The sequence below is a fragment of the Macaca mulatta genome, chromosome 2, assembly GCF_049350105.2.
Source record: "Macaca mulatta isolate MMU2019108-1 chromosome 2, T2T-MMU8v2.0, whole genome shotgun sequence".
Classification (NCBI taxonomy): domain Eukaryota; kingdom Metazoa; phylum Chordata; class Mammalia; order Primates; family Cercopithecidae; genus Macaca; species Macaca mulatta.
In genome coordinates this window covers 21,003,340-21,019,164 of record NC_133407.1, presented here as the reverse complement: position 1 = coordinate 21,019,164, position 15,825 = coordinate 21,003,340, and the positions used below count along the sequence as shown (strand labels likewise).

General features: G+C 43.5%; 1 pseudogene across 1 annotated transcript; it reads left to right on the top strand.

Annotated features, from left to right (window-relative positions):
* The first annotated feature begins 2,656 nt into the window (after window positions 1–2,656).
* Window positions 2,657–3,221, top strand: LOC100430994 (peptidyl-prolyl cis-trans isomerase A pseudogene; annotated as a pseudogene). The gene has a single exon (XR_092001.4). The product of XR_092001.4 is annotated as a peptidyl-prolyl cis-trans isomerase A pseudogene (transcript).
* The last annotated feature ends 12,604 nt before the right edge of the window (window positions 3,222–15,825 follow it).

The window sequence follows — 15,825 nt, the reverse complement described above, 5'->3', positions numbered from 1 at the left end:
AAGCTACATAGAAAATTGAGCAAATAAAAAATGAAGGTTGGGTGCAGTGGCTCATACCTGTAATCCCAGCACTTTGGGAGGCCAAGGTGGGGGAATTGCTTGAACTCAGGAGTTTGAGACCAGCCTTGGCAACATAGTGAACCCCTGTCTCTACAAAAAATACAAAAACTAGCTGGGTGTTGTGGCAAGTGCCTGTAGTCCCACCTACTTGGGAGGCTGAGGTGGAAGGATCACCTGAACCCAGGAGGTTGAGGCTGCAGTGAACCGTGATCATACCACTGCACTCTAGCCCGGGTGACAGAGCGAGACCCCATCTCAAAAACAAAAGAAACAAAACACTGGCCAGGCATAGTGGCTCATGCTTGTAATCCCAGCATTTTGGGAGGCCAACATAGGGGGATCACCTGAGGTCAGGACTTTGAAACCAGCCTGGGCAACATGGTGAAACCCCCCCTCTCTACTAAAATAAAAAAAAAAATTAGCCGAGTATGATGGCAGGCGCCTGTAATCCCAGCTACTTGAGAGACTGAGGCAGGAGAATCACTTGAACATGGGAGAGGGAGGTTGCAGTGAGCCCAGATCGCGCCATTACACTCCTGCCTGGGTGACAAAAGTGAGACTCTGTATCAAGCAAAACAAAACAACAAAAAACTACACGGCCCAGCTTTGAATAATATTACATAATTAATTGAATACTGATCTAACCAAAATCTATGCTTTAATTAGGATATCAGAGAGTATGTTTTTTTCTATGTTGTAGAGGTGGAGTAAGAGAGTTAACTCTATCTTTTACATTAGGAAGCCAACGGATTGTCTCTAAAAGTAAGAAATCAAGAAATAGCAGGGTAAACCTATTACCTAAACGTAGAGTGGAAAATGTTAAAAGAACACCTGAAAGGGCAAATGTGGGTACCTCTGGGAAGTGGAAATTAAGGAAAAAGAAAGGTAAAAGCAGAGGATTGCTAATTTCCACAGGAACATTATTGAACTTTAAAAACGATGTACATATAAAACTTTGAAAAATTAAAACTTGTAAAAATGATTAAATGACACACTGTGTCTCAAAATAACTTATCAGAGTACCTAGTTGCAGTAAATAGCTAATATATTATTTTTTCCCTTGTTTTTTAACAGAAGAGTAAGAAAATTAGGTGTTTGCTATAGGGTTTTTTTTTGTTTTGTTTTTGTTTTTTTTGCACAAGACGAAGGCAATGACCCAGAAGGTGGAACTTAGGAGCATATTGTCCAAGATAGCATGATGCCATTACATCACTTGAAATTATGCAGGCCAGACATGGTGGCTCCTGCCTATAATCCCAGCACTTTTGGGAGGCTGATGCGGGATCTCTTGAGGCCAGGAGTTCAAGATCAGTCTGGGCATCAGAGCCAGACCCTGTTTATCCAAAAAATAAAATAGTTAACTGGGCATGGTGGCAAGCAACTGTAATCCCAGCTATTCAAGAGGCTGAGGCAGGACGATCGCTTGAGCCCATTAATTGGAGATTGCAGTGAGCCATGATGACACCACTGGACTCCAATCTTGGCAACAGAGTGAGGCCCTGTCTCAAAAAAGAAAGAAGAAAAGAAAAGAGATGAGGTTCTTGCTCTCAGAGGCCATCTGGAATGGTTCTCAAATCTGACTATTTGCAAGCTTCATTTGGAAAGATTTTTAAAAATCCTGATGCTCAGGATGCATCCTAGACAATTAAATCAGAATTTATTTTTTAACGTACCTCAGATGATTCCCATGTGTAGCCAAGGGAAGGAACCACAGCCCTAAGTGTGAGTTTATGAGACTGGGCTATCTGCCATTTCCCAAATCTCATCAGAGCCCAGGGAGGCATAGAGAGAAGTACATGTTATTGGGAGAGAAGTTGGGTATCCCTCCCTCTACCAGGCCAACCTGCACTTTTAACTGAATCCCACCATCGCTTGGTAGTTAGATGAATGCATACTCTGGGTGATGTTGGGGCCTGCTTTCTCAATAGGGTCTCATCTTCCCCTCCTCTATTCTCACCGACCAGAAGAAAAGTTGTGATTGGTCAAAATCCAAGACATTAATGGGGCCACATTTTGGGGGTGTACCTCAAAAGCAGAAACCAAGCTTCATTCTTTCTCCTGTATTTCTAGCACTCAGGTGAACTGGACCATTTTTCTCTTGCCAGGCCACTTGCCTTAAAGTGGTGGGCTCAGGAACGTTGGACCCCTCTGTCTCAGTATCTCTGCACCTGGAACAGGGTCTCTGAGAATCTCCGAATTGGAAAGTGCAGAACTTTAGCCCCAGGCCTGGGCCTTGCCTCCAGCACAGACTCCCAGAGGTTATTAGACCTTCAGCTGGTGCTTCCTAAGTAGAAGGGTATTGTTTCCTATCCAGTCACTGATCCTTTTGTGCACCCTCCGTTGGTTCAGAATCCCAAAGAGAATGAATGGGAGAACTCAAGTTCTAAATTCGCTCTTAGAAGTACTCAAATACAGTTTGTAGGGAAACTCCAAGCTGGTCTCTCACTACCCTGACAGCCTAAAAAAGCAGCTGGAATTTTCCATTCTCCTCCCCTAACCAATTAGTATATCCATTTCAAATACTATGCATAATATGCATATTAGTATATACAAGATACGCTAAACACTGTGTGAAACTAAGAAGGTAAACCCTCGCGCTTTGCAGACGCTGCCGCCAAGGAAAGTCCTGTACTACTAGCCATGGTCAACCCTACCGTGTTCTTCGACATTGCCGTCGACGGCGAGTGCTAGGGCCACGTCTCCTTCGAGCTATTTGCAGACAAGGTTCCAAAGACAGCAGAAAATTTTCGTGCTCTGAGCACTGCAGAGAAAGGATTTGGTTATAAGGGTTCCTGCTTTCACAGAATTATTCCAGGGTTTATGTGTCAGGGTGGTGACTTCACACGCCATAATGGCACTGGTGGCAAGTCCATCTATGGGGAGAAATTTGAAGATGAGAACTTCATCCTAAAGCATACAGGTCCTGGCATCTTGTCTACGGCAAATGCTGGACCCAACACAAATGGTTCCCAGTTTTTCATCTGCACTGCCAAGACTGAGTGGTTGGAGGGCAAGCATGTGGTCTTTGGCAAAGTGAAAGAAGGCATGAATATTGTGGAGGCCATGGAGCGCTTTGGGTCCAGGAATGGCAAGACCAGCAAGAAGATCACCATTGCTGACTGTGGACAACTCGAATAAGTTTGACTTGTGTTTTATCTTAACCACCAGACCATTCCTTCTGTAGCTCAGGAGAGCACCCCTCCACCCCATTTGCTCGCAGTATCCTATAATCTTTGTGCTCTCACTGCAGTTCCCTTTGGGTTCCATGTTTTCCTTGTTCTCTCCCATGCCTAGCTGGATTGCAGAGTTAAGTTTATGATTATGAAATAAAAATAAGTAACAATTGTCAAAAAAAAAAAAAAAAAAAGGTAAACCCTCTCCTAGCTCACAAAAAAACTGGTACAATTAAAAATATTTGAAAATGGTGAAGGCATGGGCAATGGCTATTTACAAATCAAAATATAAATATTTTAGTATTTTAGTAATAGGCATGGTGGTACCAGTGTGTCTCAGCTAAATAGTAGTCCTGCTCCAAAGCGCTTTTGAGTGCTTTGCCACGTATGCATCAATGGACTGAGGAATGTAATGAGAGTTCTCAAAAGTAATGGAAGCAAAGCCAAGCAAGTCTCCCACTCCACACATCTCACTTTTTTTCCCTTTCTGTGCAGAACTTTGGATCTTCCACATAGGAGACTGGGTGCCCCTGTGGAAGCCCAGCCAGGGAGCGGTCAGAGCTGGGGGGAGAGGATGGATTACAAGCCTGAATTTGCCTTCCCTACCAGACAAGCTCTGGCTTGAGGAATAGAGAAGTGAAAGAAAAAAGAGGTCCTTCGACTCAGTTGGAGACAGGGAGGGTTATGAGTGGAGTGAAGACGAGTCTCTTAATTCAAGCCGCCTCAAATTACATTTGTCCACACACGCAACAAAATGCTGCTTAAAAAATAAATGAGGTTATTTTCTCTTTACGGGTTCCCTTTCATCTCAGGGTTTCAAAGCACTTTGCCACAAAGATCCTTTACCTTCACAATTCTTTTTTAATCTAAATATAAACTGAGGGCCCTAAGTTTAAAGTTCAGTAAAGCCCTAAACTTTGGAAAGAAAAAGTACTTTAAAAATTCTTTTATCGTTATAAGATCCAAGTAGCCAATCAAGGACCACACAGACAGAAAATCCACATTCAGATGAAAGGCCACACCTCTGCTCAGATGACCTGCTTGCTAATTAAAATCACAATTAAAACAAGCAGAGGGGATGGAGAGTGGTGACTTAACTTGCCCTTACCCCCAGCAGATACACTCACAACTGACTCACACAGGATATATCGGATTTTCTCCAGCAGGCATTTGGAAAAAAGCAAAGAAGAAATTCTAGTTTTAGCTGCCCTCCATCTACTAACCCAGTAAACTCCATCCCTGGGTCGGTGACACATCCCTGACTCGCAGCCACCTCAGCAGAGCCCCGGTCCGTGCAGGAAGAGCCAGCTTGGCCTCCTGGTGATGGGAATGTTGTTTGCATATGCATTTTTTCAGCAAAAGAAAGTCTCAAAATCTCCCTGGTTCCAGGGTGTGAGTCATTAGTGGGTGTTTGTTTTTTGGGTTCTGAGTGTGAGTCACTACTTTCCTGCTGTTGGTCTTCTCAATCCTAGGGTAACAACTAAAAAGAGATGACTAGAGATGCCTGTGATGCTTAGAAGCGGACACCAGGACATTATTCATTTGGCAATTGTATCAACAATTAATTTTAAAGTTTATTCTTCTCTCTGTAAACAAGTATATAACGTTTATAAATAACAGTGGGAAAGAGGAAGGTGGGGGAAGGGAGAGAAACAAATCTAAAAAGGATATGACTGAGGTAAACGGAAGTAGAGTCTAGTCAAAGCAAAAACAGACTACTGCCTGTTTGTCAGCTAGAGAGGGCCAGGGCTGGTGATGTTGACCAAACTCTACACATGAACAAGCATCTGATGCTGCGCTCTAGCACTTTTCCTCATTGGCCTGGGAGTATGGGTGGGGAGGGCAGGGAGGAGGGACTGCCAGTGTTAACCATCAACTCTAGAATCTGAAAGAACAACGTGACTTTGAAAAGACATCTTCCGGCCGGGCGCAGTGGCTCAAGCCTGTAATCCCAGCACTTTGGGAGGCCAAGGCAGGCGGATCACAAGGTCAGGAGTTTGAGACCAGCCTGACCAACATGGTGAAATCCTGTCTCTACTAAAAATATAAAAATTAGCCAGGTGTAGTGGTGCACGCCTGTAATCCCAGCTACTCAGGAGGCTGAGGCAGGAGAATCACTTGAACCTGAGAGGGAGAGGTTGCAGTGAGCTGAGATAGCACCACTGCACTCCAGCCTGGGAGACAGAGCGAGACTCCATCTGAAAAAAAAAAAAAAGGACGTCTTCCTGATGTTCCTCCCACTGGTACTATGCCTGGTACCATTTAGTACTGGGAAAGGACCTCAAGACCACCCAGAATTCTACAACGGAGAATGTTCTATAAAGTCACAGTGTCATGCCAGGACCGGGACCCAAAAAACAGCAGCTTGAAAACCAGTGGTTTGACAATTTGGGCTACCCTAACAGTTTTTATTTCAGTGACATTGGCCAATAAATCAAGCCATTTAAGATGGTTGAAAAAAATCAAGATGACCACACACACACACACACACACACACACACACACACACACACACAGAGATCAGGTTTTGAGCTCATGGAGGACTCAACCTGGATTTGACTCAGAGAAGGCATCTGACCACAGGCATTTCAGTTTGCTTTCAGAAAGCGAGGAATTACAAATGAAAAAAAGCTCTGACTTTTCAGCTGGTTTGAGTGTGGAAATCAAAGCTTGGCTTTTTTGTACCCAGAGGAGTCTGGGTACTCTGCGTCATTTCTAGTATATAATTAAAATATATCTGTATGCCCACATATTGTCACTATATTAGGTACTTTACAAAGCCCAGGAAAACAGAGCCCCTGTCCTGATGTTCCAAATGTTAGTCAACCTATTTAAACTCTTGGTACCAATGCTGAGGTAATGAAAATGAACTCTGCTGTCACTGTTGGCATAGTCACAGCGGAAGGAAGAAGTATTATTTGATTCAAAGCATTCTCATTTAGGGGAGAAAAAATTATAATGCACATCACCACCAAGTGGAAAATAAAGATGATAAACTTGGAGTTGTATTCCTGAGACCTTGACATTTTAAAATAAAAGGCTTCAGTGTTTGCAGAATATTTTTTCATTAATGTCTCAGTTACTTGTTTTTAAGGATAATTATTTGTGGATATTACAAAAGAACTTCCTGAACTACCCATTTACTTGTGGGCATATACATTTGAAAGCTGCCCGAGGCCCATTCCAAAGCAAAAAAATACACATACCTAATTGTGACTTTATGCCTAACTAGCCTGGTATTCATGACACATCCTTAAAAATTCTCTCAAAAAAGTGACCAGTTATGGTGGCTCCTGCCTGTAATCCCAGCTCTTTGGAAGACCAAGACAGGAGGATCGCTTGAGGCCAGGAACTTGAGACCAGCCTGGGCAACATAGTGAGACCCTGTCTCTGCAAAAAGGTTAAAAATTAGCTAGATATGGTGGTGTGCGTCTGTAGTCCCAGCTACTCAAGATGTTGAAGTGGGAGGATCACTGGAGCCCAGGAGTTGAAGCTTGCCCTGGGCTACAATTGTACCACTTCACTCCACCCTGGGCAACAGGGCAAGATCCTGCCTGTTAAAAAAAAAAAAAAAATTTAAATTTAAATTCTATGAAAAACATGAAGACCTGGGATCCGATTCTGGCAGACTGACTTGTTAACACTTTTTCAGAAGAATTCTGCTTTTATCTTACTTAATCTTGGGTACCTTTTCTCAGAAAAGTGACTGATGAGATGTTCTCAAATCTTATGACAACCCATCAAGTTGCTTCCACGCTCATTCAGCTCAAGATATCCAAGAAGTCGGTACCTAGGGGCCATGTCTTTGCTGTCATCCTGATTCTTTAACTCTGGATTATCAGTGTGCCTGTCCCAAGTCAGGCTAGTTTGGCAGATAATCCCATATTCTCTTGTATGAGAGCATGGGGTGTGAAATTTGGAGATGTGGTGTTCCTTGCCATATAGAGGAAGCCAATCTTCAGAAAGGAAAAAAAAAGAGCTCACACTTAGAGAGATGAGACGGAGAAAGTGCTGGCTGCATTTGAGTTTTTGGTTCTGTTTGTCCCTAAGATCATTCAGCTTGCCACTTAGGGATAACATATACCAGAATACTTTTTAAAAATGATCACCACTACCTTCTCCTTTTTTTTTTTTTTTTGAGACATAATTTCACTCTTGTCTCCCAGGCTGGAGTGCAATGGCACGATCTCTGCTCACTGCAATCTCTGCCTCCTGGGTTCAAGCGATTCTCCTGCCTCAGCCTCCCAAAGTAGCTGGGATTACAGGCGCCCGCCATCACGCCCAGCTAATATTTTGTATTTTTAGTTGAGATGGGGTTTCACCATGTTGGCCAGGCTGGTCTATGAACTCCTGACCTCAGGTGATCCGCCCGCCTTGGCCTCCCAAAGCGCTGAGATTATAGGCATGAGCCACCGCGCCTGGCCTTTTCGTTTTGTTTTGTTTTGTTTTTGACCTAAGCTACTTCAGGTTGGGTTTCTAAAATACTGATCAAGTTGATTATGAAAAAAATGTATCAGGATTGATAAAAAATTTTTTCTTAAGGAAAATTAGACCCAAGGGACTATAGAAAGATATTTATTTACATTAGTAAGAATTTTTCAACAAATGACTGGAGAGCACACAAACAGAATGTGCTACCTGAGTGCTACTACAGGGCTTTAAGACCAGGGAATCATTATTATTTTTTATTTTATTTATTTTTTATGTATGTATGTATTTATTTATTTGAGACAGAGTCTTGCTCTGTTGCCCAGGCTGGAATGCAATGGCATGATCTTGGCTCACTGCAACCTCCGGCTCCCAGGTTCAAGTGATTCTCCTGCCTCAGCCTCCCAAGTAGCTGGGATTACAGGCGCATGCCACCACGCCCGCTAGGTTTTGTATTTTTAGTAGAGGCAGGATTGCACCATGTTGGCCAGGCTGGTCTCGAATTCCTGGCCTCTGGTGATCTGCCCACCTTGGCCTCCCAAAGTGCTGGGATTACAGGCATGAGCCACTGCGCCCGGCCCACCAGGGAATTATTTTTAAGACGAGAATTATTATTATTTCTGTCCTTCTAGGAGCTTGAAGTCTTGTTGGTATGATATAATTAGCTTTGCTTCCGTGGGAACTTCTTGTTTACTGTATATTACCCACCACTTGTGTAATCACAAGGCAGGAATATGGGCTTTGTTTTTTTGATGTAGCTAAGCACCTAGGACAATGCTTTTTATATAGTAGGCCTGCAAGAAAAATTTGCTAAATGGATGAACTAATGTTTGTTCACGTCCTATTCCTGTTAGGTATATTAGTTCTTATATGAATGATAGAAGAAACAATGAAACTGAAGGAAACGAAGATGAACGCTAAGGTAATTAGGACAAAAAGCAAGCTCAAATGTAACAGGAAAACTATTTTTAAATTTAGCAATTTGGAAAATTTTGCTAACACTTCTGTCTCCGTCATCGATCATAGACAAACCAAAGGTATTTATCTCCATCCCACTTCTATTTAATTTCTATTTTACATACTGCTAGTTACAGTCCTTTACATATTCTTTCCTTTCCTTAGTAATAGCACCCCTTCAATTTTAGCCAAGCAAATGGGAGTGCAGTCAAAAACCGTATTTTCCAACCTGCTCCCCCTGCCCAGCCTGCTGGGATCGTGAGTCCTGATCCTCCCTTGTACAGAGGGATGATCCTCGTCTCACTGGGGAAGATTATGGTGCCCCCAGTGTCTTGCTTGGGTTTCCTGTGGCACGTTGCAGAGAGGGGCCAATCCATTTGACATTGTAAACTAGGCAGCTGTCCGTTGCCAGGAGTGTTGCTGTCTCAGAACTACACAACTTTCCATGTCTTATTAAATAACCATGACTTACCCTTTCTTTGTAGCCACTAAGCATCTCACTCTTTTGCTCATAGATGGTGTGCACCAAATCTCTTTGCCGCCATGTCCCAGATGGTGGTCTGTCTTTAAAACAAAAGAGCTAATTGAGTCTGCAGACAACTGCCCCCACTCCATCCTGGGCCTGCCCTGGTGCATCCAAGCAGCTAACCTGGGAACCTGTAGCCACTTCTATATTGTTTGTGTTGCTACTTAGGGGTCTTGCTGCAGTGTTCCTCCACATACCTGGCCCTCTGTGTACCTGGCTCCAGGGAAATCATGGAAGAACAGCGTGATAAGAATGTGAGGGTCACTCAACATGATACAGGGGTGGGCCAGGCGCAGTGGCTCATGCCTGTAATCCCAGCACTTTGGGGCGCCGAGGCGGTTGGATCACCTGAGGTCGGGAGTTTCAGACCAGCCTGACCAACATGGAGAAACCCCATCTCTACTAAAAATACAAAATTAGCCATGCATGGTGGCACATGCCTGTAATCCCAGTTACTCGGAAGGTTGAGGCAGGAGAATCACTTGAACCCGGGAGGCGGAGGTTGCGGTGAGCCAAGATCGGGCCACTGCACTCCAGCCTGGGCGGCGAGAGCGAAACTCCGTCTCAAAAAAAGAAAAAAAAAAAAAAAAAGAATATACTGGGGTGCAGTGTATTGTAGAAGCACCTGACAGCAATAACTTAAGAAGAAGAATGTGTGTTCGGAGTTCCAAGTGTGAGGAATCCAGGAGTGGCCAACCCAGAGATTTATTCCTTATCTATGAGGAACTTCTCAACCCCAAGACTGTCTCATGAACACGGGCCATACAGGGGATTGATGTCCTTTGTTTTGGGTTGCCACGTGGAGGTGGCTAGGGGGAGGATGCTAAGTGAAAATGTTATCTAAACTGCATGCTTTCTGCAAGCAGTCTCGGTTCTCCTGTCCAGCCCACTGCCACTGGGCTGTCCTTGTATGTAAGTTACCCCTAATAAAACTCAGTATCAGCCAGGCACAGTGGCTCACACCTGTTATCCCAGCACTTTGGGAGGCTGAGGCAAGTGGATCAGTTGAGGTCAGGAGTTCGAAACTAGCCTGGCCAACATGGTGAAACCCCATCTCTACTAAAAAATGCAAAAATTAGCTGGATGTGGTGGCGAGTGCCTGTGGTCCCAGCTACTTGTGAAGCTGAGGCAGGAGAATTGCTTGAACCCTGGAGGTGGAGGTTGCAGTGAGCTGAGATTATGCCACTGCACTCCACCCTGGGTGACAGAGCGAGACTTGGTCTCAAAAACAAACAAACAAAAAACCTAATACAGTGTCTGACACAATATAGGCATAATGACTGTTCTTGTAATGATGGTGATAATGGTAATAGTGAAAGAAGATGAGGAGGAGGAGGAAAAGGGAGAATGAGGGGTAATGGAGGGGAAGAAGAAGGAGATCAGGAGGAGGAGAATAGGAAAACTATTCCTGGACTAGGTTGGTGGGAGTGAAAATAAATAAGAAAGGGTGACTCAGGCCTGTAATCTCAGCGCTTTAGGAGGCAGAGGCTGGAGGATTGCTTGAGCTCAGGACTTTGAGACCAGCCTGGGCAACATAGTGAGTCCCTGTCTCACTCCCTCCAAAAAAAAAAAAATTAATTAATTAAAAAAAGAAGAAAAGATGGATTTGAGAGCTATTGGCAAACATCAATAAGGCTGTATGTAGTCTGGAAATGGGAAGTGAGGTAAAAGGAAAAGTCAGTTATGATTCAAGTTTAAAATATCAGTTGAATCGGCTGATCTTGAATTTCATCATTTGCATTCACAGTACCAAAAATAGGAACAACGATGAGGAAAAATAACTCTGTGGGGTGTATGTGTGTGTGTGTGTGTGTGTGTGTGTGTGTGTGTGTGTGTGTGTGAAGCTAAAGATTTCACTGAGGGCCGGGCACGTGGCTCACTCCTGTAATCCCAGCACTTTGAGAGGCCCAGCCTGGTGGATCACCTGAGGTCAGGAGCTCAAGACCAGCCTGACCAACGTGGTGAAACTCCCTCTCCACTAAAAATACAAAAAAAAATTAGCTGGGCGTGGTGGCAGGCACCTGTAATCCAGGCTACCTGGGAGACTGAAGCACAAGAATTGCTTGAGCCCAGGAGACGGAGGTTGCATTGAGCCAAGATCACGCCATTACACTTCAGCCTGGATAGCAAGAGTGAAACTCCGTCTCAAAAAAAAAAAAAAAAAAAAAAAAGGAAAAAAGATTTTATTGAGTATTCTTCCTATCCAGCATCATCTACATAACTTGTGGGATTCCATGAAAAATGAAAATTCAGTGGCCCTTGTTCAGAAACTCAGGAAAAGCATTTATTTCCTTCTTCCATGGCCTATTTCTTCATCTGCCATGTGATGCACTCTATTGTTATTACTATGTTTGGCTACTTAATGTCAAATTACTTTGGGCATAGGATGCTCAATGGTGTGAACACAAACCCTCCGGTTGCCTGGGGCCCTGGGGTGCATGTGCCCAAGACTGATCCTCCCTACACTTGTTCTCAGGACCCATGCTGGGGGCAGAGGACAGCAGTATACATGAGGCAGGGGATGAGAAACAGGCAGACAGGACCTGGTTCTATGAGGTAGGGAGGTGGGATGATGGTGAACCAAGGCTCCAAGACCCTGGCACTTGTTTCATTGTCCACTAGCCTTCAGTTAGGAAATAGGAATTCAAAGAAAAGAGTATTAAAAATTTCTAGATGGTGGTGACCATAGGTCATTAAACTCCAAGCCTGTGGTTCCTTTTTGTGACTGTTATTTTATGTTTCAGCTTGACCAGGCCCCGGGATATCCAGATATTTGGTTAAGCGTCATTCTGGCAGTTTCTGTGAGGGTGTTTTGAATTAGATTAGCATTTCGATCTGTACACTAAGCAAAGCAGATTGCCCTCCCTAATGTGGGAGGCCTCACTCAATCAGCTGAAGGCCAGAACAAAGGGCTGACCCTTCCCAAATAAGAGAGAGGTTTTCCTGACTTAAGATTTAAACTGGCCAGGTGTGGTGGCTCACTCCTATAATCTCAGCGCTTTGGGAAGCTGAGGTGGGTGGCTCACAAGGTCAGGAGTTCGAGATCAGCCTGACCAACATGGTGAAATCCTGTCTCTGCTAAACATGTAAAAAAATTAGCCAGGCATGGTGGGGTACACCTGTAATCCTAGCTACTCGGGAGACTGAGGCAGGAGAATCTCTTGAACCTGGGAGGCTGATGTTGCAGTGAGCCGAGACCGCACCACCAGCCTGGGTGACAGAGTGATATTCTGTTTCAACAAACAAACAAACAAACAAACGAAGATTTAAACTGAAACATTGTCTTCCTGGGTCTTGAGCCTGCTGGCCATCACACTAGAACCACACCATAAGCTCTCCTAAGTGAGTCTACAGCTTGCCAACTCACTTTGCAGATCTTGAGACTTGACAGCCTCCGTAATAGCAGGAGCCAATTCCTTATGATAAATCTCTTTATACACACATATGCGCATGCGTGTCACACATACACACACACACACACACACACACACACACACCCATATCTTATTGTTTCTGTTTCTCTGGAGAAGCCTGACTCCAGAGAACGTGCAGGATCTTGTGTAGTTGAACTGATAACATATCCATAAAGCGGACCCTGTTCCTATTTTCCCTACTTGCCAACACATACCACAAAAAGAGAGAGAAAGAAAAAAGTAGGGGAGGAGGAAGAGAAAGAGGTGAGTTAGTGGGAAGAACAAATTGGCTTGGTTTTTATGAGCTATTGATAATCTCTTGCTGTCACTATAAAGCATACATAATTTTGTATATATAGCAGCAACAAAAGTATAGACCACATAAGATAGCTTAGAAATCTCCAGTGTCCTGAGATCTTATACTGAGACCTATTGATTTAGGAAAATATTAATTTTATATGCTAAAGGGTGAGAGTTCAGAAATAATATTAACTGAACCAGTGTCCTTCTTTGTACAATTATCTCTGCTCTCCTAGGACCACAAGGCTTTATCTAAAACCCTGGGGCCAGATGCCAGAATGCAGAATTGTCTTGGATTTTTAGAAAAGTAATACAATGTATGTACTGTATATTATTTACACTCCCAGCAGACTCTGGGACAGTACTCTGTACTAAAATACATTAATATTTCTGCAGTAAAATGTGACTATTTATGCTACTTGGCCAAAGACTATCAATAGTCTCATGTCAGTCCAGGTAAAGTTTTGCTTTCAAATGAGTTCAGGTGAGGTCAGATTTCGCTGCCAAATAAGCTACAAAAACTCAGTCTGTAGTGCCTTCTGGAGTTTGGAATGCAGATTAGGATTAGTGGAGGTGTAGTTCCTGTTTCCATCAGTTGGCCTCTCCTGCCACTCTCATTCATGTTCCGGTTGCAATGAACTCAGGAGAACAAAATGAGAGAGGTGAGTTTGCTGGGAGAGAATCCCACGATACATTGGAAAGGCCAAGAGGATGGCTCAGGATTTAACCTTGCAACTGCCTTCCACACCCCTTGGCCCAGATAACTGAGAGCTACGTGAGCCTAGAAAATGAATCAGAACTAAGGTGCAGGGGACAAAAATCCCCACAGACCTTTCCCGGAGTTGTTCCTTCATGCACTGTAGCACACCCATGGAAACTTCCTCCTAAATTATCTTAAGTCAAAGTGGCTGCTACCACTTTGGGCTCTGAACTGGGGGAAGTCCTGTAGCTCTTTAAGGATATTCGTGTCTGTCAACTGAAGGCCTGGTGGTAGTTAACTGTAGGCAAAGTGCTTCAAAAGACTGTCTACAACATTCAGCCAGATAAGTAATTATTTGGAATCATCTTTTTCTTTTCTTTTCTTTCTTTCTTTTTCTTTTTCTTTTCTTTTCTTTCTTTTTTTTTTTTTTTTTTGTTTGACACAGTCTTGCTCGGTTGCCAGGCTGGAGTGCAGTGGCGCGATCTCAGCTCACTGCAACCTCTGCCTCCCAGGTTCAAGCAATTCTCCTGCCTCAGCCTCCCAAGTAGCTGGGACTACAGACATGCACCACCACACCCAGCTAATTTTTGTGTTTTTAGTAGAGACGGAGTTTCACCATGTTGGCCAGGATGGTCTCTATCTCCTGACCTCATGATCCGCCCACCTTAGCCTCTCAAAATGGTGGGATTACAGGTGTGAGCCACCACACCTGGCCTGGAATCATCTTAAAATACATATATGAACACACTATATATGTAATTATCACATATATAGATAATGATCCACACCATGTTTTCTCAACGTATCTTTAGTCGTGCTCTTAAAATATATGTAGAAGTCTTATCAGCATCTTGTGACTCTACCTTGGAAATTCTCAGATGTATGGCCATTGTATAAATGTTGCTTGAGGCCTTCTTTAAAGGATGTAATTTTTAAGTGATTCAATGTTGCTCATATTAAAGGTAAAGGAAGACTTTGCCCATGAGGATCCTTCTGCATGGCGGTGCATTCTCATCCATCCTGCCCTCAAAGGCCCGGGACCAACGCCATTCCTCTACAAAAACCCGAAACAAAGTCTCACCTGATTCCTCTAGTTGGAAGGGAACTCTCTTACATCTTCTGAACTCTCATGGAACTTTATCAACATCTTTTGTGTAGTGTCAGTTACTTTTTATCTTGCCAAATTGTTTCTGGAAACCATTTATTTTTACATCTGCAACTGCCCCCAGGCTAAAACCTTAAATAGAGGTAAATACTTAATAATTTCAAACAATTTTTTTAGAGATAGGGTCTCACTCTGTTACTCAGGCTAGAGCGCAGTGGTGTCATCATAGCTCACTGTAGCCTTTATCTCTGGAATCAAGTGATCCCCTCACCTCAGCCTCCCTAGTAACTGGGACTGCAAGCACATGCCACCACACCAGGCTGTTTGTATTTTTATTTTTTTGTAGATATGGGAATCCCACTATGTTGCCCAGACTTGCCTAGTATTCCTGGCCTCAAGTGATCCTTTTGCCTCAGTCTTTCTAAGTGTTGGGATTACAGGTGTGAGCCACCTTGACCATCCTAGACATTGATTTTTAATATGAACATTTGTGCACTTAACTTTGTAAGTATTTGCTTCTTTAAGTTCACTGAGAAAATGAAGTTAGTCTTAAAAAGTTTCTCCAGGCCGGGCATGGTGGCTCATGCATGTAATCCCAGCACTTTGGAAGTCTGAGGCAGGTGGACCACCTGAGGTCAGGAGTTTGAGACCAGCCTGGCCAACATGGTAAAACCTCATCTCTGCTAAAAATACAATAATTAACCAGGTGTGGTGGCACATGCCTGTAGTCCCAGCTACTTGTGGGAGGCTGAGGCAGGAGAATCCCTTGAACCCGGGAGGCAGAGGTTGCAGTGAGCCGAGATCATGCCCTGTACCCCCAGCCTCGGTGACAGAGTGAGACTCCATCTCAAAAAAAAAAAAAAAGTTTATCTAATAAGTTGTTGATGAAACTGAATTAAAAAGAGATATTCTATTTTTCAAAGGAAATCAGATTACTCATTAATTACTCAACATCAGTCACTATGAATTGTGCAATAATGAAAGTAAAATTTAGAAACAGGAGACTCGAAGGAGAGTCGGCAAATTAGATTATGAATGGAATGTTTAAAGGATGAGGATTGAGCAATTTTAAGAGTCACAGCTGTCCCTAGGAACTTAACCAGCTACGATGTTCAGAACAATAGTGTATGTAAAGGAATGCATATTAGATCAGATCACATAAA